At 32.7% G+C, this 25,997-nt stretch overlaps 2 pseudogenes; one reads left to right on the forward strand and one right to left on the reverse strand.

Annotated features, from left to right (window-relative positions):
* Window positions 1-1,326: 1,326 nt before the first annotated feature.
* LOC120195739 lies at window positions 1,327-2,646 on the reverse strand (annotated as a pseudogene).
* Window positions 2,647-11,362: 8,716 nt separating this feature from the next.
* On the forward strand, window positions 11,363-25,506 carry LOC120195674 (annotated as a pseudogene).
* The last annotated feature ends 491 nt before the right edge of the window (window positions 25,507-25,997 follow it).

Below are 25,997 nucleotides of genomic sequence, written 5' to 3' on the forward strand. Positions count from 1 at the left end.
ATATGCTAAACGTAATATAGTGTTAAAGAACCTTGCTCTTAATGATCTACAAATCTCCTAAATAGAACACAATGGTAGAAATATGTTCTTTTTAATGTTGATTAATCTGTTGAAATGCATTTAAATCTTAAGGGATGATAAGTAAACCACTGGAGATCACAAAGATACCTGAAATTATGGGTAGTCCAGAGCAATAAACACGGTTATCAGCTTTCCTGATTCCACATCATGGTCTATGGTGTATCCTTCATCCATTCCTGCAAGACCATGCCTCTTTTCTCTTGCATCAGGTCCTTCATGTGATATGATAATTAGCTGAGGCAATTGCACCAAAAAACTACCACACTCTAAATATTTTGCATCTGTAAAGAAGAGTTAGCTCATAAAATTAATAGCTATAATGAATAATATACAATTATAAAATAAATGAAACATTATAACATGAATTAATTTAACTCAAACAATTAAAAACAAATATTAATTACAACAAGTTTATTGCACAAAAAGAATGACAAAGTTTAACCGGAAATTAGTGTAAAAATTAGATTACAACATCAAGATATTCTTTTACTAGCTCTCTCCACCCTTGCAACTGAAGTGCAAGTTTTGACAGCTAAGCCCTAACAACTTATTCCCCTAACAGTATAATAGAATACGCATGTTCTAATCGCATCGAGATGCAGACTAATAATAAGCATTATCTTCCTGCATATAGCATAGACATGAAATGCTCAACCAGAAAATCTAATTTACCATTTAGCCAATACATTGCGTTCCAGATATAGATTCAAATCTAGGCCAAATTTTTGTATAAGATGATCCTTCAAAATTGTCCAGCTCATACCATAACCACCCAACTCCTCTTCTATATACTAGTATATTGGGGTTCAGACCTAATTTATAGGTAAAATTCCATGAACTACCCAGGTTTGAACATAAAAAGTCGTTTGTCCAACCTGAACTGCATTTTGCTCCATTTCACAGCCTTCAATTAGAAAACCACAGACTACAGTTTATCAATTCAAACAGTTTCCTTGAACACTAAGTTGCAAATTGAATGTATGATGTTAAAGGATGAGAAGCACCTAAGAACATCTTCTACTGGAATGATAGCATACCCTTCTCTTAATAAATGTCTAGGGACATAGAATGTTTACAGAGAAATAACAGAGCTACCTTTTAAAAAATACTAACAAAATATCAAACAGCTTAATGTCCTTTCTAATGGTGAAGAGTGGAGACAAAATAATTTAATTACACAATTATCAAATCAACGGTTAAATTTAACCACGACAGAAATGATTTTAATAAAAAAAGTACATGAAAGTGTAATTATGATAATACCTTTAGTTTGAACTTCTTCAAAAACTCCTCTGTGCAGTCAGGGCCCCATAATAAGCCAATACCTCTCTCCTTATTAGGGGAAAGACCAGGTTTCATTGATGGATCTGACCATAGCACATCACCAGGAATCAAATTCTGTCATTCCCAAGGAGGATCAAGGACTGATCTTCGTGCTTTAGATAACTCCTCCAAAGAACCAAGACATAAGGTGTTGGCTTCAAGAACAAGATTTATCCTACGGTTCTTCTTCCCTTTCATCCTTTAGAAGGGTGACGATAATGCTGCGGAAAAGCCCCCCATGAGCAGTATATACACGCTTAGCAATTATAGAGGCCAAAGGAAGTCCTTCAAAACATCCCAAACATAAATGAAACGCATGCTTACCTTTATCCCCATACGGTGCCAAAACTTCCTTCTCAAATCCATAAGTAGAGGTACAATACTTGGATTCATGATTTGCACGAAGGAGATACACTCTGTGGCATGAAAACCTAGAAGAATGTGATATCTTGTCAAAAGTTACTTATCTAAACAGTGTTAAGAAATCGGCATGCTTATCCCAATTACTAATGTACAAACAATGGTGAGATCTATAATCAAGAGTGTTAAGAAACTATGTTAAAGTTCTAGTTGAAGTGTCAAAATCATTTTACAAGGAGCGTATGAAAGATGATACATATAAATACTAGTAAAACAAGTGTTGTAAAAGTGAATTCTTTATAAGAATGTTTGAAAATTGGAATTACCTTCCAGGCTAGCAGGAGCACGAAAGTCTCAAGACCCCAAGCTCCTCTGTCAATATAGTCTCCATTGAAGACAAATATCCCATTTTTGGAAGGAAATCCAGCATCTCGTAAGCGGAAGAGAAATCATGCAATTGCCCATGAAGATCGCCGACCACCACAACCGTTGAATCGATGACAGGGGTCTCGATTCGGAGGTAATTGGGTTCTTTGTTGAGGATCTTAGAAGCTGTAAGAACGAAGGCATCGAAACGGGAACTGGAAACACCGAGGGGAAGGAGGAGGGGGACAGATTTTTTGAACTCCAGTCGAACGCCGATATCATGTGCTGGATCCAGTCAAGGCTGAGCTGGCCATCGGGGGGCCAAGTCAGAGGGACCGGAACAGCCGCCGGTGGGAGTGATGTCGGCGAGGGGTTGTCGGAGGAGGAGACATCTGCATCTCCTGCAATTGGACTGATATTATTACTGTCATCATCAGTAGACATAGTTTTTTTCTTGGGAGATTTTTTATTTTTTGAGATGAGAGATTTGGACACGCATGTATATCGGGGAAGAAGAGGGAAATGATCAAAATTATGGGGAAAAAAATTAAAAGATGACTTTTATAGATACATATAATTAAAAGTGTATTTTGTGTTTTGTAAATTCTTTGGATTATGACTATTAAAAATGACATACATTATTGTAAGTTATAAATCGTTCGGATTTTAAGAAACATGATATTTTTTTATAACATATATTTTTTACAAATCATAAATTAACGTGTGTCATCGTTCGTGTGTTATTAAAAATATATTTTGTTGTAATGTGCCTTACACCCCCAACAAACCACCATTTACTGCACTAAAACACCTCAAATCAATTAGGATTTTTAAATAAACTTCTTTTTAGGTAGATTATTTACATGTCATTTGATTATTAGTAAGATTATAAATGAGTCACCTAATTATTTTTGTGACACTTTAAATTCTGGATTAATAATATTGGGGCTACCCGAGAGATATGTTGACCTCGTAAAATTCGTAATTAAAGTCGTTAGATCTAGTTGGACTTAATTAGATTGGATCAGGCCCAATTAACTATAAAAGGGCCTAAAGTGTAACACCCTAATGTGTAATACACTAAATCCGAATGACCTAAAATGCCATATGGTCCAATTATTTATTTGTCATAATTTATTAATTAAATAAATTTGTCTACAATTTTTTAAAAAACAAAAAATTATTTATTCGAGAATTGAATCAATATGTTTATTATATATTAATATTATGTTTAAAAATAATATTTAATTTTTTAAAGCATAATGAAAATATATTTTAGACTTTTTTTTAAAAAAGAATAATTTGTTTTATTAATTTCATGTATGTTACAACCAAAATCATAATAAATATAAAAAATAACTAATATATAATCATGTCAAATCATCAAGAATAAAATACTAGATGCGGAAGCGTACCTAAATTAATTGATAGGTTAAAATCTTTGAATCTTTCTTTGGTTGTGATCTTTCAAGAAGACAAGAGTTCCTTTAAGTATAACTCTCTGACGAGATAACAGTAAATATGAGATAATATATTTCTTGGGGATCGTAATCCCTTTATATAGTTGATTTAAGAATTAATTATTGTTTGTACTTATAACTCTGTCCATCATCAAATTATAAATACAACTTTAATAGTATCTACATTTTTATTTTGATGACACTTCTAATAACTTATAACTTTATAACATAATCGATCATTTAATTTATGTAATATTTTATGATATTAATAAATATTATAAATATATGCCTATAATTATAGATTTTAATCCAAGAATATATACTAGTCATCAATTTGTTATAATGATGTAGGTCGATTATTATTCTTTTTAGACCTAAAAAATTAAATTCCACATGGAAAAATTAAAAACCCAAAATAAAATATAGTAGACCATAAAAAATGGCAATATATATATATGTTATGATGATGGTTAAGTCGTGTCTTTCTATAATTAAGTCAAAAAGATGAAAGAATGACCAACCTTTTTTTAATATCTAAACGTCAAAAACGTGCAATTTGTTAGCAGAAAGAATAAGTCACGAAAACGCACTACTGCGTGAAATATTAACAAATAGAAATGTGGAAAAATGGAAGATATTTAATTTTTGGGTAAATTACGTGTTTAGTATCTAAATTATCAGTTTTAGTCTGTTTTAGTACTTAAACTTTTAATTTGTTTAAAACCAAACTTAAAGTTTAGCTTTTGTTTCATTTTAGTACCCACCGTTAAAAACTTTAGTTTTTGTTTCATTTCAGTATATTGTTCAAAATGTAATATTAAGTTTTGAAAAGATTGAAAGTTTAGGTATTACAACATACCAAAACTAATAGTTTAGGTACTAAAAGTGTTAAGTTTTTAATGGTAGGTACTAAAAGTGTTAAGTTTTTAACGGTAGGTACTAAAATGAAATAAAAACTAAACATTAGGTATGGTTTTAAAAAAATGAAAGTTTTGATACTGAAATGGATCAAAACTGACAGTTTATGTACTAAATGCATAGTTTAACTTTAAATTTTAATTTATCACGAATCAAACGACTTCAGTGGTAAAAGAATTATTTTTATTCCTTAAGATCTCGGATTTAAACACCAGGAATGTCATAGGTGTGAACGTTCAATATTAAATGATTAAAATTATCTTTGAATAGATATCGTCTTGTGCTTATCTCAATTTGATCAAACAAAATTCTAAGATGGTTTTTTTTTAGTTTTTTTCATATTAATATTTAAGCTATTATTTTGTTATTTTTTTTAAAATTGAAGTGATTTCATATTGAAGTGAGAGAGGGATAAGTCAAGACTATTGTGACTGTCTTTGGGAGCTGATGGAGTGGGAGAGGCGGGGAGAAGTGGGTATTTGAAACAAATTGAGAATTACAATTTTTTTAGGGTAGATTATATATAAAATTATTACTTAAGGACCTATTTGTTATTTTAACAATAATTTATGAGTAAAATTAAATATTCATCATTTTATTAGTGTTGTCACATCATCAGTTAAACAAAAGTAACGATGAAGTGATTATTTTATTATAAATCGCTAATATTATTGCCTTTTATATTAACAATAAGATAATAAAAAATTATATTTATTAAATGTTTAGTGACCAATTTTTTTCAAAAAAAACATCAATGGTATAATAAAAACATTAAAATGTTTTCTATTTATATAAATTGATTTCTTATATATATATATTATTAATATAAATGAATATAAAATAATATGTGTTTTAATTATACGATATTTAATATTATATATATATATATATATATGTATAATGTTCGAATTCGAGATTTTAATAAATAATAATAAATTAATAATGTTTTTTAAATACATATTTGAATATAGTATTATTAGGGAATGATGAAACTTCAACTTTGGTATTATTATAAAGTCTAAGAAGGAATCTTGAAAAGACATCAATCATTAATACACATTTAGTGATGAGTAGATTTCTAAGGCGTCTGATTAGGAATGCATATGCAGGAGAGTTACTTGTGTAGGATGTCAAACAAAGTTGGTCATCGTGAAATACTGAGCAGAAATCCATTTAAATGATTATTTCATGTTAAGTCTATTTTATTAGTTTAATTATTAAAATTTATAATTGAATTAATTAGTTGAATATATATTCTTTTAATTCTACACATATTTAAAATCGTTAGACGAATAAAAGTAAATTATTAAAATTTATATTTTATTTTTTTTGATAAATATCTTTTTATTTTCTACTGTTAAAACTTAGCATCATTTTTTAAAAGATTAACATAACTACTAACTCGATATTTTTTTATTTTTCAATGATGACATAATATTATCTTATGGTAACAAATCAACACCATCAGTAAATTTTTAACGGCAGATACCAAAATAAAACATAAACTAAATGTTATGTGTGATTTTGAAAAAAAATAGAACTTGAGTACTAAAACAAAACGAAAGAAATATTTTATATACTAAACACGTAATTTATCCTAAATAAATTATAGGATTAGTCGCTTTTATTTAAGTTTTGTATATTTTTCCTCATTGAATTCAAAAACATAATTACTTTCTTTTTTATTTAATTAAAATATGATCACTGAGAATTAACTGTCATTAGACTTTTAAAGAATTGCTGACTTGACATAGTAAATTTATAAAAATAAAAAACGTAAATTACAGAAATGATCACTAATGTTTGAGCAAGTTTTTGTTTTCTCCACTAAAGTTTCAAAAGTAACAAATTGACAATAAAACATCAAATATGTCATTGAACAATTATTTTATATCTAATTATCCCAAAAGTTTTTTAATTTTCCATTTTTTTCTGAGATTAATATATACTTTTAAAATTTTAAAAATAAAACTTAGAAATTAACTTTTTTGGACATGAAGCAATCAAATATTTTAAATTATAAACAAAAAAAAATAGAAAGATTTTTTAATAAATTAGATATAAAATTATTGGTGATTATTTGTGTACTTTACTCTTTTTAATTTTATAAATTCATTGTGTCACATCAACAATCCGTTAAAGATTTAAAAACAGTAACCCTCAGGCCTTAATGACCACATCTTAACTAAATAAAAATGAAAATGATCAAATCTTAATCATATAAAAATGAAAGTGACCAAATATTATGTTTTCTGAATTCAATTAGGAAAAGTATATAAAACTTAAACGAAAGTAATATTTTTTAGGTTAGAAAATTGAGTTCTAAATTTTTTATTATTAAATATGTTTTAAAATGCGGGGTCAATTTCTTTTTAAATGATGTTAAAACCTTTCAAAAAGGGGTATCATTTTTTTATATTATAATTTATATGAGGGGAAAAAAACTTTTGAGGTAAACACATACTAACTCCGCGAGTGGGTCTCTTATTTTCCATACCCTCCTAGTGAACTATAATATCTTTAACTAGCACCTTGTAGTTTGAACTTCAAGAATCTTGCTTTCTTTTATACAAAGTATTTCTCCATTTTAAATTGGTCGATCAATGCCTTGAGTGAGAAGATCTTAGCCTTGTAGGAGGCTTTGTAAAGAGTAGTTACATGAAGTTATTTTGTTTGTATAATTAGAAAATTTGTTAGTTAGTTTCTGGTTAGTTAGACTCCTAACTGCTGTATAAATACTTTAGTTTGTAATCTTATACATGTATGAGAAATGAAGTATAATCTGTATTACCTGAGTTATACGTTTTAACATGGTATCAGTCAGTTTCTTTCTGGGCTATTGGGTTATTGGGCTTCTATTTCACTAGTCCAATTTTTTTTTTCATTTCTCGTTTTTGTTTCCCATTTCAGTGCAAATTCCCAATTTTGTGTTATGTTCTTCTGCGTTTTTTCCTTCTCTCTTCAATTCTTCTTAGCGATGCCTCCACAGGACATTTCAGAGATTGATTTCACGCATCCCTTGTATCTACACCCGTTTGATACACTGGGTGCTCTTCTCGTTTCTCATAAACTCACCGGCGTCTATGATTACAGTATTTGGAGTCGATCGATGCGGATTTCTCTGCTTGCGAAGAACAAATTAGGATTTATTGACGGCGTATGTTGCCGGTCTGATTTTGTGGAGCAGCTTCAACCACAATGGGATAGATGCATTGCAATCGTTCTTTCATGGTTAATCAATTATTTCACCAAAGATCTTTCGGCTGGAATTGTTTTTACCTCCAGCGCTGCTCTTGTGTGGTCTGATTTGAAAGAAAGGTTCGACAAGGTTGATGGTTCTCGGGTCTATTTTTTGCACCGAGAAATTGTAACCCTCGTTCAAGGTGATTCTTTAATTTCTTCATATTTCACAAAGTTGAAGTTTCTCTAGGATGAATACGGTGCTTTGGTGCCTCTTCCTTCATGCGATTGTGCTAATGCCCAGCAAAATACTGCCAATGCTCTCCAGCAATGCCTTTTCTAGTTCTTGATGGGCTTGAACGAATCATACTCTGCTGTGCGTAGTCAGATTCTTCTGATGCAGCCATTACCAAGCGTTAATCAGGCTTATTCGATGCTGGTTCAAGAGGAGTCTCAACGATCTCAATCAAATGGTATATCTCTACTCACTGATTCTACTGCTTTTTATTCTAATGTCTCTGCATCTCCTGGCAGTGTTGGTCGGCGTTGGTTCAATGGTGTTTGTGACCATTGTAAGATTAAAGGACACAGAAAGGACCAATGTTATAGATTGATTGGGTTCCCAGCTGACTTCAAATTCAATCGAAAGAAAGGACACAACTGACTTCAGCTCCTCATATGCCCTTTGCTCTAGTCTTTACTCAAGAACAGTACAACCAGATACTGAGTCTGTTACATCAAACCCCTACTTCGGAGCCTTCTATTAATTTTGTGGGATAAACTTCAGGTACAGATTCTTTCATTAGTTGGATCTTGGACACTGGTGCTACTGATCACATTACTTTTAAATTCTCTTGCTTGATAAATCCTATTGCATGTGCTTTAAAAAATCGTTTTGTTCATCTTCCTAATGGAAAAAAAGCCCTTATTACCCATACTGGTTCTTACATTTTGAAAAATAACTTCATCATTCACAATGTTTTGTATGTCCCTGACTTTAAAAATAACCTTCTTTCAATCACTAAACTGACAAGTGAGCTTCAGTGTGTTGTTTTGTTTTATCCTGCATTTTGAATTCTGCAAGACATCTCCAGTGGAAAGATCAAGGGGATTGGTAAGGAACATGGAGGTCTTTACTTGCTCGAGTCTTCTTTTGCATCATCGGGTTTGAGTTCATCTTCTATTCATGATTCTTGTTTTTCAAATTCCTCTGTTTGTAAGTTTGTTGATCATCATTCTCTTACCATTACTGAACTTTGGCATGCTAGGCTTGGGCATGCTGCCATTAATAAAATTCACAAATTTCCTGTTCTTCAGTCTGTCAAATTTAATTCTAGTGATGTACAACATTGTTCAATATGTCCTATGGCTCGACAAACACGTTTTCCATTTCCTTTAAGTACCTCTAGAACAGATAATCCTTTTGAACTAATTCATATTGATCTTTGGGGTCCCTATGGAGTTTCTACTCATAGTGGACATCGTTATTTTCTTACTGTTGTTGATAATTTCAGTCGTATGACTTGGGTGTTTTTATTAAGACTTAAAACTGATGTTGTTCTTCATTTAAAAGCCTTGTTCCTCATGATTAAAAATCAGTTCACTACCTCTGTTAAGATAATTCGTAGTGATAATGGGTCTGAATTCTTCAATTCAGTTTGCTCTCCTTTGTTTTCTTCTCTTGGCATAATTCATCAATCGAGTTGTGTTCGTACTCCTCAGTAAAATGGGGTAGCTGAGCGTAAACATAGGTATTTACTTGAGGTTTCTCAGGCTCTTCGTTTTCATTCTAAAGTTCCCTTAAAATTTTGGGGTGAGTGTGTCCTTGTTGTATGTTATCTAATAAATAGGTTACCTTCTTCTGTTCTGTCTTGGCTTACTCCATTCGAATTGTTGTATAAAAAGTCACCTTCTTTGTCTCACATTCGTGTCTTTGGGTGCCTTGCTTATACAACTCAAACTCATGTAACTGACAAGTTTTCTTTGAGATCCATTCCTTCTCTATTTCTTGGTTATTCGTCCACTCAAAAAGGCTATCTTCTATTTGATCTTGAAAAAAAGTTTTCTTTGTCAATCGTGATGTTGTTTCCCATGAATCCATTTTTCCTTTTAGTTTTCCTCAACAATCTGATTCCTTTTTTCCTATATAATCTTACAAGGATGATTCTGAATTCTTGGTTTTGTCTTAACCTCCTGTCTCTCTTGGTGATTCTTCCTCACCAGTTTTATCAGAATCATTGGAACCTTCAGTTATTCCATTGCGTAAGTCTTCTCGAGCATCTAGACCTCCTACATGGCTACACGATTATGTACGTTTCAACTAGTCTTCTTCTTCTATTTCCACCTATAAGTACCCTCTTATTCATAATGTTTCTTATGCTCATTTACTTGTTCATACTCAACATTTTATTTTCACCACTTCCTCCATTGTTGAACCATAATCCTATTCTAAAGCCATTTTAAACCCAGTTTGGATTAAAGCCATGCAAGAGGAAATTCAAGCCTCAGAAAACAATGGTACTTGGTCTGTAGTATCTTTACCTCCAGGAGTAAATCCCATTGGTTGCAAATGGGTATTTCGTGTCAAGTATAGAGCTGATGGTACAATTGAGCGTTTTAAAGTGTGTCTTGTTGCTAAAGGTTACAATCAAAGGGAGGATGTTGATTTTGTTGAAACATTTTCCCCTGTTGGGAAGATAGTTACTGTTCGGACAGTTCTAGCCCTTGCTGCTATGCATGATTGGCCTCTTCTTCAAATGGATGTGCACAATGCGTTTCTACAAGGTGATTTATTTGAAGAAATCTATATGAAATTTCCCGAAGGTTTAAGCAGCCAAGGGGAGAATATGGTATGTCAGCTATAAAAATCTCTTTATGGTTTGAAGCAAGCTTCACGATAATGGAATTTAAAGCTTACTGAAGCATTGGTAGCTTCAGGATATCAGCAGAGTAAGTTTTACTATTCGATGTTCATAAAAAAGGAGGGTGAAAAATTGGTGGTGATGCTCATTTATGTAGATGATCTCCTTTTAACTGGTAACGATTCAGCCTTGATTAATGAGCTGAAGGATATGTTGAATTGCAACTTTAAGATGAAAGATCTGGGGGAGTTGAAATATTTCTTGGGGTTTAAGGTTTAGAGGTCAAAGGAAGGAATCATGTTGAATCAAAGGAAATATGCTATAGAGCTACTAAAGGAGACTGGTCTTGAAGGAGTTAAACCAGTCATGACTCCTTTGGAGCAGAATTTAAAGCTCACTTCCACAGAATATGATGAGTATTTGTAGCAAAAGGGAGATGAAGTATTCATTGAAGGAAAGTCAACATTTCAAAGGTTAATTGGAAGATTAATATACTTGACACATACTCAGCCAAATATTACATTTGCAGTGCATCATCTCAGTCAATTTATGCAACAACCAAAGAGAACACATTTAGAGGCAACATTGAGAATTGTCAAATATTTGAAGAAGGAACCAGGTCAGGGGATTCTGTTGAAGAAATCAAGCAAAAATCAGTTGTTGGCATATTGTGATTCAGACTGGGCTTCATGTCCTATGTCAAGAAAATTAGTTACTGGTTTTTGCATAAAGTTAGGTGATTCTTTGATATCCTGGAAATCAAAAAAGCAGAATATGGTAGCAAGATCCTAAGCCGAAGTTGAGTATCGAAGTATGGCGGTTGTTGCAACTGAAGTAGTATGGTTAAATGGCATTTTAAAGGAGCTACAAACTGACCTTGCGAAACCAACAAAGTTGTACAGTGATAGTAAAGCAGCTTTGCAAATTTCAGAAAATCTTGTATTCCATGAAAGGACTAAGCACATTGATATAGATTGTCATTTTGTTAGAGAGAAGATACAAGAAGGAATGATCAAGACTGAGTATGTATCTATCCTACTAAATTTGTCTTTCATTGACTTTTTAAAAGTCAGATTTGTTTAACTTGGTCATGATTATTTTAAATATTTTAAAAATATATAAAATATATATTTTAAAATTACTTGATTTAATGTTTTTAAAATATTTTTTTTTCATATTTTTATTAATAATAAATTTTAAATAATGAATCAAAATTGATAAAAAAATCAATTAGGAACGATTTAAGCGGGACAGAGGGGTAGGTGATTTAAATTTAGTAGAGTTATCTCATAGGCAACTTTGAACTTATATGTATATTCTATTTGGTCAATGAGGTAACGTGGACCGGGGAATCTTCATATTCTTAGCCGTAGAGGAGTTAATTCGACACCCTCAGAAGAGTCTTGAAGGACGAAGACATCTTAACCTTGACAGAAACAATAGAGATATCGTCATCCCCTTTGTTGGAGAAAAATCATATATGCACTCACAATAACAATAACGAAATCCATATTACTGAGTGAAAACATCTCAATACTCTTTGGAAGATTTATGGAGCTATGAAAGTTAGAGTGTGAGACAACTACCCCGATGTAATATCACGAGTTATAAGTAAGCATCTCAATTCTTTCAAGTGAAGGTATATCTACACCCTGTGATTCGATAATTGAGTAGTTCTTATTGCCAAGATAGAGACATCTCAATTTTATCTACTAGTATAAAGGAGCAGAGAAATCTCAACACAATCAACCAATAAAATGAGACAACTCAACCTGTGACACTATAGGTATTGCGGAGGCATCTCTACGCTTATAGAAAATTCTTCAGGTATGACTAAAGCATCTTCGTCTTGGTATAAGTGATGAGGTGACATTTCTTTCGCTAAGACAAAGGCATCTCGGCACTTGTAAAGACACAATATAAGAACTATATTGCTAGAGCGGAGGCTCTCTATTGGGATTCGATGAAGATCAAAGGTCAACTGAATAATTTTCCAAGAGGGGGTGAATTAACTTTTTGAGCTTAGGGAGTAAGGAATATAAAGACGAAACAATTTGCACAAGGATTTATAGTGGTTCAACTTCTCAACCAAATTTGCATCCACTACCTAAGCTCTTCACTTAGGATTTTCTAACAAATTCACTAATTTGTTCTTTCGTTTTCTAGGACAAAGAGATAACCTTTGCAACTCCATAGCTTTTCAAAGGCTAAGCTAGAACCAATTTCCTTTACAAGGTTGAAAGAAGTAAACAAGAAAATCTCTCAAAGGTAAGGTGTTTACAAGATTTAAGCTCACAAGAAAATAATTAAAAGATTTACAATGAGCTCAAACACACTAATTGTTGTGTCAATCGAATGGATGAAATAGCCAAGAGGGGGTGAATTGGCAAATAAAATTTTGGTGGAAGTTTGAGAGAAAAAAAAAAATTGAACACAAGAATTTAAAGTGGTTTAACTTTATCAACCAAAGTCTACATCCACTACCTCAGCTATCCACACTAAGGATTTCCACAAATTTACTCATTTGTATCTACCTTTGAGGATAAGGTGTAACCTTACAACTCCCTCAAAAATTATACCCCAAATTCTTGAGACACACTCTCAAAGAGAAAATTACAAATTGCAAACTTATAAAATCCTCACTAGGAATTTGCACAATTCAAGAACAAATAAGAACACTTGAGAAATAAATACAAATGAGTACAAAAAGTGTTCTTTGAAAGAAAAAGGAATATTGAAGAATATTGACTTGATTTGGCTCAAATTTGTTGTTTTTGGCTTTCTCTTTTATCTTTTATCTTCACATATGACTTGGAATATTGTTTTTATATTCCCTTAATTAATTCCAACCATTTGAGTTGTTGTGAGAGTGAATAGAGCCATTGGGAGGTAGTTTACCGCATTAAATGTTGTCCAGAAGCTTGTAGTATCGGTACTCGGTCTCTCATTATCGATACTCCCTGCATTAAATACAAAAATATGACTGTTGGGAAACTTTAGTATCAATACTGTTACAAGGGTATAGATACTACTATATTCAGTAATATCGATATTGTATATAGTATCAATATCATTTTAGTATACAGGAATTTTAACGGATTCAAAACTAAAAAGGTAGTATCAGTACCACCACTAAGAGTATCGATACTACTGTACTAAGTAGTATCGTACTGCATATAGTATCGGTACCATTTTAGTATTATGTTTTTTCAAACTTGCATACATTATCAGTACTGACTTAGTAATATTGATATTACTTCATAATTTTGGGTTCAACATAAATATTTGTATCAATACTTCTTGAATAATATCGATATTGTTCTATTAGTATCAATACTATTATACTTAAAAATCATTTTTGACTTGATTGAAGTTCGAAACCCTTAGTACAAATTATTTCAAAAATAGTTCCAGTATAAGACTCAATTTTTCAGTAGAGTGAGGAGTAAAATTAACCTTTTAACTTTAAAGAATAATTTATATATTCAACCGATTGAATCAAATATAATCTTATATTTTTTCAAAACTATTTAACAATTTTTGGTATATCAAAATATCAAAGTGTTTTCAACAATCTTCCCCTTTTTGATATAACAAAACATTTAAGAATTTTAAGATTTTCTAGAAAAATATACTCCCCCTTACTCTAACATTTATCCTTTTTTTGTTAAATCAAAAAGATAAGTTTTAGAATAAACAAGATATAGAATAAACAAGATATAGAATAAAGCTGTGAAGAGAAAAAGTTCCAAACAAGTTAATAAACATAATTAATATCCATATGCAGTGGGGATGGTCATAATAAAACGAAACATGGTTGAAAATATTCGAAATATTATAAAATTAAAAAAATATATCAGACCATCCAAAACATAAAAGAAACATCAAATCCAAAATATCAAAGTCTAAGAAAATCACCTATGAGTAAATTTAAAGTATGACATGCAGAACCAATGAAAACGCAACTAGCAAAGTAAAACGATCAGGCATCGGATGGAGGATCAGGATCAGAAGGAGGTGCGCACAAAGAAGCAAAGTCTTGAGAGAGAGTGCAAGCCTATCCGTCACCACGTCAAATCGAGCAAGGATGTATCGTTGGAAATCCACATGCATCACTTGCAGTGTCAACTGTTGAGAAGCTATCTCGGATACCTGAGTCCCCAAAGAAGTAAAGTGGGACTCCATGGAAGCAAACCTCAAGTCCAATATCTCCATCATGGACTAAATATAAGAAGGCATCTCACCACCAACTCTAGAAGGCTTGTCAATAACGCAATTCGCTGGATCATTAACGTCATATAATACATCATCATCTAGAGGTTGAGCTGGAGCCGATCGGGATTAACTTGCACCGGGTGTCTCTTTTGCTTTCCTTTACCAAGTGTCTCCAACTTTAGTCCATCCCAACTTACGAAGAGATGTGAAATAAATATGTGTACCCAAGGGGATGACAACATCAAGATCGAATCGAAGAATGACTTTTAGAAAGAAATTACTAAGAAGACAACAATAAACAAGAGATTTGACCCTCTTAGAAGGAATATGGTTAATGGTGTCCACTAATTCACTGAAGATGATTTGAGTGAGGTTAATTCTTTTATTTTCTTGAAAGTAATGAATCCACCAAATGTCAATGCTACGGATAGAAGAATATTTACCTCCGGATGGTCGAAACCACCAAGAAATGATCAAATGAAGGAACCTCTTATGAAAATCAAGAACGCTAGTGCTCTGCCCTACAACTAAGGAGGAAGGTACGGAGTCTCGTTCATTATCAATATCAGTGTTGTCAAGGCTAAAAGTATGGGCGATAAACTCAGAATCAAGAGTAATGTAATCCCCTAAAAGATAGGAGCGAATACTTTCAGTATGAGTGCGAGCTTTATTTTGAACAAAAGCCGTATTGGAATAGATAATGCAGATGAGTTGGTGATAAACAATAGGTTTGACTTTGAACATGTTATCAAATTTTGAAGGTTTGAAACATGGAAGATATTTAAAATTAATGGCGTTCATAGCCAGAATAGAAGGGAGACGCTCACCCGTAGGGGCATAAGATTCGAAATGATTAAGATATCATGAATAAAGGTTTTGACGATTGGGTTCATTAAAACAAGAGTTCATGATTGTCATTTAATTTTGATTGAAATTAGGTTTTGGCAGAGGGTTAAGAGGTGGATTAGCACAATAGGAGGATAACCGAGGACATTTATGAGACATAGTTAGGGTTGGAATAAAGTAAAGCTTGCAAAGAAAAACAATATATATGTATGCAACCAATCAATCCCAAAACTCAATATGAGTCCACAATTCAATGCATGATAAAACAAAATGAAATTTAAAAAAATAATAATAATGGGCCAAAAAGAAAATAGTATTAAAAATATATAAACAATATATATATATATATGTATGTATGTATGTATGTATGTATGTATGTATATGTATGTATGTATGTATGTATATAATTTTTTTTAAAGAAGTTTGATTTTTTAAAAGATTAATTTGATTGAATGTAGTTAAAAAAGTGTAGATTCTAGTGCAGAAATATAAAATAAGTAAAGCTCATTCACTAATTTAATCAAAATCCAACTAAAACTAAGCCTAAATTTGAAAAAAAAAGTTAGGGTTTTAAAAAAATTACCTTGAAAAGTTGGATTGAGATGGAATTGGAGATGAATACATGAATTGATGATGCTAGCAAGTTGGAATGATGAAAAACAACACAAAAAACGAACCCAAAACGAAAGAATGAAGAAAATTTTCGGGGGGGGGGGGGTGGGTTAAGGAAGTTTTCAGCGGTACTTGAGAGAGGAAATGAATAAAAATGTGATTTTTAGGACAATATATGCCAAACCTGACCAGGAGTATCGGTACTCCTAAGAGAGTATCAATACTATAAAGCAAAAAATTGATGGTATCGATACCGAGTATCGATACTCTATCGAGGCTGTAAGAACGATATCGATACTTGATGAACAATATTGATACTCACAAAGAACAATATCGGTACTGGATGAACAATATCAATACTAAATGCACAAAATGGTCCAAAAATACAACAAATAAGAGAAAAAAATAGGATGTATATTTTAAAGCATTAATAGTGGAGTAGGCAACTCTAAATAGGCAAATCAAATATATTCAATCAAACAAATTTACATTTAAACATGTGTGAACATATTGTCAATTTCCATGAAAGTCACAAACTCCCCCTAACTAATAGCATAAAAGGCATTAAAGAGGCCATATTGCATACAGTTTTCATAAAATCATAAAAGTGCCCAAAACCTTTCTTTGCCCAAAATCATTAAAGAAGTCATAAACTCCCCCTAACTAATAACATGGAAGACATTAAAGAGGTCATATTGCATGCAATTTTCATAAAATCAAAAAGTCAAGGTAGGTTGGTTAGACCTAATTCTCTCCTAAGTGCCCAAAATCTTTCTTTGTCTAAAGGTTTTGTAAAAATGTTAGTTACTTGATGCTAAGTATCTACATACTCTAGAAATATATCTTCTTTTGAGACATGATCACTAATGAAATGATGTCTAATTTCTATGTTCTTAGTTCTAGAATGTTGGATGGGATTTTTAGTGAGACAAATAACACTAGTATTGTTACACTTGATAGGAATGGTACCCACATCAATTCCATAGTCTAAGTTGTTGTTTCATCCATAAAACTTGTGCATAACTACTATCTGTCGAAATATATTCCCTTCGGTGGTAGATAGTGTGACACTATTTTGTTCTTTAAAAACAAAAAAAAATTAACATATTTACTAGGAATTGACATGTACCAGAGGTGCTTTTCCTATCTAATTTGCAACCTCCATAATCCGCATCTTAGAAAGCATGCAAGATAAAGCTAGAGTCTATAGAATACCAAAGTCCTATGCTAGGGTGTCCTTAAGGTATCCAAAGATTCTCTTAATGGCTTGTAAATGAGACTCCTTAGGACATGACTGAAATCTAGCACATAAGAAAACACTAAACACAATGTCTAGTCTACTTATGGTAAGATAAAGAAATGATCCAATCATAAACCTATAAAGTTTAACATCTACACACTTACCTTCTTCACCTTTGTCAAGCTTTGTAGATGAGCTCATAGGAGTAGCTTGGGGTTTCACGTTTTCCAATCCAAACTTCTTGAGCATATCTTTTATGTATTTTGCTTGACTGATGAAGATGCCATCTTGTCTTTGCTTGATTTGGAGCCTCAAGAAAAATGAAAGCTCCCCCATCATGCTCATCTCAAATTCACCTTGCATTAGCTTAGCAAATTATTGGCAAAAGTAGAACAAAAAATTATATCATCAACATAAATTTGAACTACTACTAAATTTTACCTTTACTTTTTATAAACAAGGTAGTGTCAACCTTCCCTTTTGAAAAACATTTTTCAATAAGGAAATTTGACAATATTTTATACCAAGCTCTAGGAGTTTGTTTTAAACCATATAAATATTTTTCCAATTTGAAAACATGATTTAGAAATTTTGAATCCACAAAATTGGGAGGTTGTTCCACATAAACTTATTCTTTTATAAAACCATTTAAAATGCATTTTTAACATCCATTTGAAATAAAGTAAATCCATTATAACATGCAAATGCTAATAACATTCTAATAGCCTCCGCCTAGCTACGGGAGTATAAGTTTAATCAAAACCTATTCCCTCTTCTTGAGTGTACCCTTAAGCAACAAGTCTAACCTTGTTTCTCACTATATTACCACTTTCATTTAATTTATTCCTAAATACCCATTTAGTACCTATAGTAGACTTATTACTAGGCCTTTCAACTAATGTCCACACTTGACTTCTCTCAAATTGATTTAACTCATCTTGCATATCCATAATCCAATGTTCATCATATAATGCTTCTTTGATATTCTTTGGCTCTATGCATGAGGTAAATGCAACAAAATTAAAAATATTTTTTTATAGAAGATCTAGTGGTTACCCCTTTGGATGGATCACCTAAATTTTCACCATCCTTGACTTAGTTGTACTCCCTTGGGTATGTGACTTCTCTTTCCTCTAGAGTTAGATTTTTGAAGACATCTTGAGTTTCATCATTCTTCACTTCTTTCGATGATGATTCACCAACATCATTTGGATTTAAGATTCCTACATCATCATCAATACAACAATCCTTCCTCAGAAGGGGATTATCATCGAAAACAACATGTATTAACTCTTCTACCACTAGAGTTCTTTTATTAAAGACTCGATAAGCTTTAGAATTTAAAGAGTAAGCAAGAAAAATCCCTTCATCACTTTTTGCATCAAATATTCCTAGATTGTCTTTTCCATTATTTAAAACAAAACACTTGCATCCAAAAGGATGAAAATAACTAATGTTAGGCTTTTTATTTTTGAAAACTTCATATTGAGTTTTCTTTAAAATATGCCTAGTCATTACTCTATTAATCACATAACAAATGATATTTGTGGCTTTCGCCCAAAAATACTTTGGCAAATTGTTTTCACAAAGCATGGTCATAGCTATTTCTTCTAAAGTTATATTTTTCCTCTCAAAAACTCCATTTTGTTGAGGGATTCTAGGGGCTGAAAAGTTATGTCTAATTCCATTTGAATTAAAAAAATAATCAAACCCAAGATTTTCAAATTCGGTTCCATGGTCACTCCTAACACTTGAAATAGAGTAACCTTTTTCATTTTGGATTATTTTAGAGAAAGTGATGAAATTTTCTAAAGCTTCATCTTTTGTACTTAAGAGAATAACCCAAGTAAACCTAGAGTAGTCATCAACCAATACAAATGCATATTGTTTTCCACCCAAGCTAGTAGTTCTAATAAGCCCAAAAAGATATATATGGATCAATTGTAATAATTTACTAGATGAGATATCATTAATAGGTTTAAAGGAAGTTTTTTTGTGTTTTCCTTTAGCACATGCATTAAAAATTTTATCAAGATCAAATTTTATCTTATACAAGCCTCTTACAAGATTGTTTTGAACAAATTCCACAACCAACAATCATGCTCATGTTTAGCAACTAAACATACTTTAGACATGTCAATATTATCTAGATGTACCATGTAAATATTTCCTATTCTATGACCAATAAGCATAATTATATTAGATGCAATGTCAACAATTTTCCAACCATTAGACTTAAATAAGATATTGTATCCCTTATCACATAATTGACTAATACGAAGAAGATTATGCTTTAACCCATTGACATATAAAACATTTTCAATAAAAATGGAAGAGTTGTTACCAATAGAACCAATTCCTTCAATTTGACCTTTTGAGTTTGGTTACAACTCCTCCACTTTTAGCATTAAGCTCCAAGAACCGACTCTTATTATCGATCATGTGTTTTGAGCATCCACTATCAAGGTACCAAGAGTTTGAACTTTTTTTTTGTGCCTTGTAGCAATACTCATCCACCTATAAACATAGATCAAGTTTTTGGTGCCCAAATTCTTTTAGGTCTATAGGCATTAGTTCCCAATAATCTAGTCCAATTAGGTATCCATTTTTCTAGGATGTCTTTGTCTTTAGTAGTAATGAGTCCTTTAGGGACCCACATGATTCTAATAACTTTCCCATTTGTGGTTCTTTAGGGACCTCTATGATTGTATGGTCTAAAGCTATTTCTAACATAGTTGGATTTATAATTTTGTCCTTTTTCAAAACAATTTGTTCCAACTTTGTTAAAAGAAGCTTTAAGATCATCAAGTTTCTTTTGATGATTATCATGAACCTTTGAAAGTAGGTTGTGCAAGTAATGATTTTTCTTTTCAAACTCCTCTAGTTTGACTTGCATATCCTTGACCTTATTTTCAAATAAGATATCATTTTCATTTTTTAATTTTGAAATATTCTTCTTATGTTTTGAAAGCATGATCTCAAATTTTGAGGCCATCTCATCATAAGCCTCTTGCAACTTATTAAAAGAATATTCATTTAGATTCTCCCTCAATGGCTATGAGACACAAATTGGCTACATCGTCCTCCTCTTCATTAGATAATTCATCATCACTCCATGTAGCTACATGTGCCTTGTGTTTCTTCTTGAAGGATCCCTTCTTACTTAGTTGTGGGCATTCAAATTTAACATGCCCTGGCATTTTGCACTCATAGCAAATTATAGGGTCCTTGTCCTTGGATTCATTATTGTAGCCTTATTTGCTTTGGAATCTTCTTCCTTTTTTGGACTTCATGAATCTCTTGAATCATTTGGCAAACATTGCTATTTCTTTATCCTCATCTTCATCATTTGAGTCACTCTGTTCTTTGGTGGATTTGAGAGTAACACCAATTTTTTTCTTCTTTTCCATTTCATTCTTTTATTTATCTTTCTTTTTTTAATCTTCTTCTTCATTCACCATCATTTCATGAGTAAGCAAGGATCCAATGAGCTCATCTAATATGAGAGTCTTTAGATTCTTTGCTTCAACTATAGATGTCTTCTTGGATTGCCATGACTTGGGAAGACTATAGATCATATTTCTAACGAGTTTATCATTAGGAATATCTTCTCCAAATCCTTTGAGACAATTGAAAATAACCGAAAATCGATCGTCAAGGTTTTAATGTATTTATTCGGTCTCATCTTAAAGTTTTCATAGCTATGATTGAGAAGACTAATTTTAGCTTATCTTACCTCATTTCTTCCTTCATGAGTAACTTCAAGTTTACCCCATATCTCATTGTTATTGGAACAAGATGATACTCTCCCATATTCATCGGGTCCAAGTGCATAAAATAGAATGTGCATTGTCTTTGCATTGAGTTGGAACAATTTCTATTCTTCTTCACTCTACATCTCCATTTCACTAGTTGGAGTAGAATGAACTTTCATCATAATGCTCCATGCTCCCAAATCAATTGCTTGAATAAAGAGTTTCATCATATTCTTCCAATAGGCATAGTTGGCTTCATTGAAGTATGGAGGGTTGTTGATGGGTTGAGAGTCACTAACAATGTCAAAACTTGATGTAGAGGTCGTGAATGACTTGGATGACGATTGAAATCTTTTAGGATCTTCTCAAGAGATAGTTAAACCTTCTAATGAGTCTAACTCTGATACCAATTGTTGAGCCAATAGAATGGATAAAATATACAAGATGAGGTAAATTGGCAATTAAATTTTTTTGTGGAAGCTATAGAGAAAATATAAATATGAACACAAGAATTTCGAGTGGTTCGACTTTATCAAGTAAAGTCAACATCTACTACCTTAGCTATCAACATTAAGGATTTCCACAAATTCACTAATTTGTATTGTCACACCCCAAATTAGGGAAAATAATTTATTAATTTTAAGTATCAATTTAAGGTAGTAACATGGGAAAATTTGGGGACCAAAATACAAGATTTCAGAATTTATAGGCATTTTTAGGAAGTTGTAGGAAAATCTAGAGTCTTGAACCCGAATTTACCCATTTTTAATACTCGATTAATTTTTTCCCCGATTGGTAAGAACCAAAATCCCTAAATCCCTAAAAATATTTCCCCCGATCGAAGCCTCACCAGGCCCCAAGCCCTCACCGTCCGGCCACTATTCGACCTCCCCACTACTCTGTTTAAACCGCCGATGATCGGTGACCTTAGCCCAAGCACCCTCGCAGTATAAATCGGTGTCAACCGGTGCTAATCAAAGCCATAAAGCCCCATCAAACATCTTTGTCGTTGCCGCTTCTCTCCCTGATTCTGGCCGTTCCAGCCACCGGTGAGTCTTATCGCCTTTCCCATCGTGTTCCCCGACCGGTTCCACTCAAAACTAGACTAGTGGGCCGTGTCAACGCCGTCAATTTCCCTTCGTCACCGGCGTAGGTAACTTATGATTTTTTTTATTATTTTAGCTTGGTTGGTTGATGTTTTTGGATTGATTGTTGGTTTGATTGGTGTTTACTTGTCCAAGGAGTATTTGGCCGTCCGGTGCCACGCGCCATCACGTGCCACCTCCCGCGTGTGGGGCTTGTTATGGCCAAGGAATTTTCCAGAACCGGGTCGACCCGACCTACCTGCCCAATCCGTCTGATCTAACCCGACCTGACCTGACCTAGTCACCGAGTCAACTCATTGTCTTTGACCGAGTAACCATGTATTTTTTTGGTACAACTATTATGATGTTTTTTGACATCCTAAATCTGTTTTTAGGCACGTTTTGCCAAATTCAAACCTAGTAAGTTGCTTTTCATTGATTAACCACCCGATTTGGCTCATTTTTTATAATTAAGCTCCGTTTCTGATGAAATTTCTATTGTTGTGTATATGAGAAATTATTGGATGTTGAATTCAAGTTTGAGGGTGATTGAATGGAGTTTAAATGGTTGATCGACATGGCATGAAAACTGAGGTAATACATTACTACATGTTTCATGATTTATGGAACATGTTGGTATTGATTTCTGTATGGATGAGTATAATTGGTTACATGTATGTAATGATCACTTCCTAAACTCGATCCGAATATTATAAAAAGTCGATAACCGAATATGACTTATATGGCTTGCTTATAAAAGTGGAAGATCAATCGAAATTAATAATAATAAGTTATGTGATTCTATAATAAATGAATTGATTTCAAGATCTGTAAATTTTAATTAATTTATTTCAAGATTAAATAATGGGAATATTTGGATAAAATATTACCAAAAATAGCCCTGTGGTGTAAAATTACAAAAATGCCCTTGTACAATAAAATATCAAGACTTCCCCGGATGGCTATGATTAGGGAGATAACCTAAGAACTTACGTTTTGATCCACTTGAACTTTGGAATCATTGAATTATATTCTGAATCTATATTGGAATTATAGAAATGTCCCTAAAGTGTACAATGACCAAAATACCCTAAAGTGTAAATGAACTGAAGTATCTCTAAGCCATGGAATAACTAAATACCCTCAAGCTTTGAATGATTAAATCAACCTAGAATACCAAAATAACTTTATTATATGACCGAATTGAATTGAACGGAAGTACCACATGTATCCGAATTTCAGAAACGTCCGAATTACTCTGGAAACTCCGAAGTGACCGAAATAGACTTGACTACTAAATAAATTAAGTAACCTCAATGACTGAGGATTAAATAAGTGATTTGGATAAGTCTGGAAACGGTGATGAAGTTACATGATGTACTGTCCCTATGGGTTCAAGTAGGTTGACATTTCTTGATAGTGTTGCAACGTGGAAATGAAATAAAGACCATTGGAATATTTTTTCATCTTCTTAAGATCTATTCAACGATGATTTTGAAGATGATATGGACAAGAATTTTTTGTATTAAAGAGTGAATACCTTGGAAGGGCAACGAATTGACCAGTTGACATGCATTAGCTCTGGGAGTTGTTCAGCTCGAGTTAACTCGATAAAATGATAAATCGAAAGAAATTGTAAATGCTCTGAATCTGCATTTCTCCCTTATTAGCTCAAATCACTATAAAATCTCCAAGAACCTAAGGCCCAAAATGCCTCTGATTTTTCCTGTATAATGGAATCACTCAAGTCATATATGAAAATACAAGTAACTTAGATGCAAAGGATTCTTAATAGCTTTTTGATTACTTAGTGCCTCCTAAAAATGTTCGAATATTATATGATCCCGATAAATCATGTTCTGAATAACTGATGATTTTGTCAACTAGTGAACTCTTTCGATAATGATTCTGAGTTCTTACATTCTATCAATATACTAAAGATCTGTGCTTCCCTGCCGATAAGATTATCAAGTACATTCGAATAATATCTGGAATCTCTAGTGTGTTCCTTGATCATACGTATGTTTTCTCTGATTTTAAAAGCAAGTGTCTGTTATCTGAAATACATGCTAACCTCTGATTTTTATTCTGAATTTTGATATCTGTTATGATTCTCTGATTTCCGATCTGATCTCTGATATCTACTCTGATTTCTTATCTCTATTTATAGACTGAAATTTTTTTATACGGAGTACTCTGGGACTCTGGTATGAAGACTCTTGCAGGTTCAGTTGCTGTTAGTAATTCCTTATATAGGTTCAGCACCGCTGGTAATTCCTTATGGACCTAAGGAAACTCTTGGATGGGCTCATGGGCCTAATGGTAAGACCTTATGGACCGTAAGGCACTCCCTTAGGGTGGCACCTCTTATGTGTGCATTGGGTAAGTCCTTATGGGCCAAAGGGAACTCCTCTCAGGTGGGCACCTACGATTCGGCTAGGGTAAGACCTTATGGACCCAAGGTGTTCCCTTAGGTTGGCACCTACGCCCTTTTGAGCGTAGGGTAAGTCTATATGGATGTAGTTATGGGGAATTGCATATTGGTGCTCGGTTGGAGGGTCTTACTGAAAGCTTATGAACCAATCATCTCTAACATTTCCTCTGAACTAAAAGCTTGCTCTCTTTTGCTACCTGAATTATCACGGGGACCTTAGCTAAGGAAAAAATCAGTAGAAGTCTAAAACAATAAGGAAAGTTTATGTACCTGCGGATGATTTGACCGATCCTGCCCCTTCCACAACATTTACGTATTTAGATGCTACTATCGTACTATCAAGAGGATTAACTGCAAAAGATATTTATCCTGCTATAGATCCTTTAGATTCAATGTTAACTATGCTCCAACCTCGAATCTTTAGTGAGTAACATTATAAAACTGCGTAAAGGGTTAAGTAAACCTTACAATGTTAAAAAGAACTTCAGGACATTATAGCTATCCTTGGGTTGAACGAATTGTCTGAAGAGGATCGCTTAACCGTAGCAAGAGCGCGAAAAATTGAGCGTTTCTTATCACTATCCTTTTTCGTAGCGAAAGTATTTACCGGTTCCCCGGGGAAATATGTTGGCCTAGCAGAAACAATTAGAGGATTTAAATTAATCATTTTCGAAGAATTAGACGGTCTTCCTGAACAAGCCTTTTATTTGGTAAGTAACATCGATGAAGCTACCGCGAAGGCTACGAACTTTAAATGGAGAGAAAATTGAAGAAATGACCTTAAATATTTGCGTACTTACTCCTAATCGAATTGTTTGGGATTCAGAAGTGAAAGAAATCATTTTATCTATTAATAGCAGACAAATTGGCGTATTACCAAATCACGCGCCTATTGCCACAACTGTAGATATAGGTATTTTGAGAATACGCTTTAACGACCAATGGTTAACGAAGGCTTTGATGGGTGGTTTTGCTAGAATAGGCAACAATCTATTCATATAGTATCGATACTGTAAGAACATTATCGATACTATGAACCCAGAAAACTATTTTGTGATCAAATTCTAGTTTAATGGACTTTGAATTATTTTTGAAAACTTTGAACAAATTCAATCAAGTCCAAAAATATTTTGCCTCAATTTGTTATATCAAAATATTATAAAACATAGTTCAACAATACCCCCTTTTTGATATAACAAAACATTTGAAAAATTGTTTTGGCAAAACTACCCTTTAATATAATATTTCATGAAAAAGATAA

The sequence above is a fragment of the Hibiscus syriacus genome, unplaced genomic scaffold (genome assembly GCF_006381635.1).
Source record: "Hibiscus syriacus cultivar Baekdansim isolate YM2019G1 unplaced genomic scaffold, ASM638163v2 tig00117017_pilon, whole genome shotgun sequence".
Taxonomy (NCBI): domain Eukaryota; kingdom Viridiplantae; phylum Streptophyta; class Magnoliopsida; order Malvales; family Malvaceae; genus Hibiscus; species Hibiscus syriacus.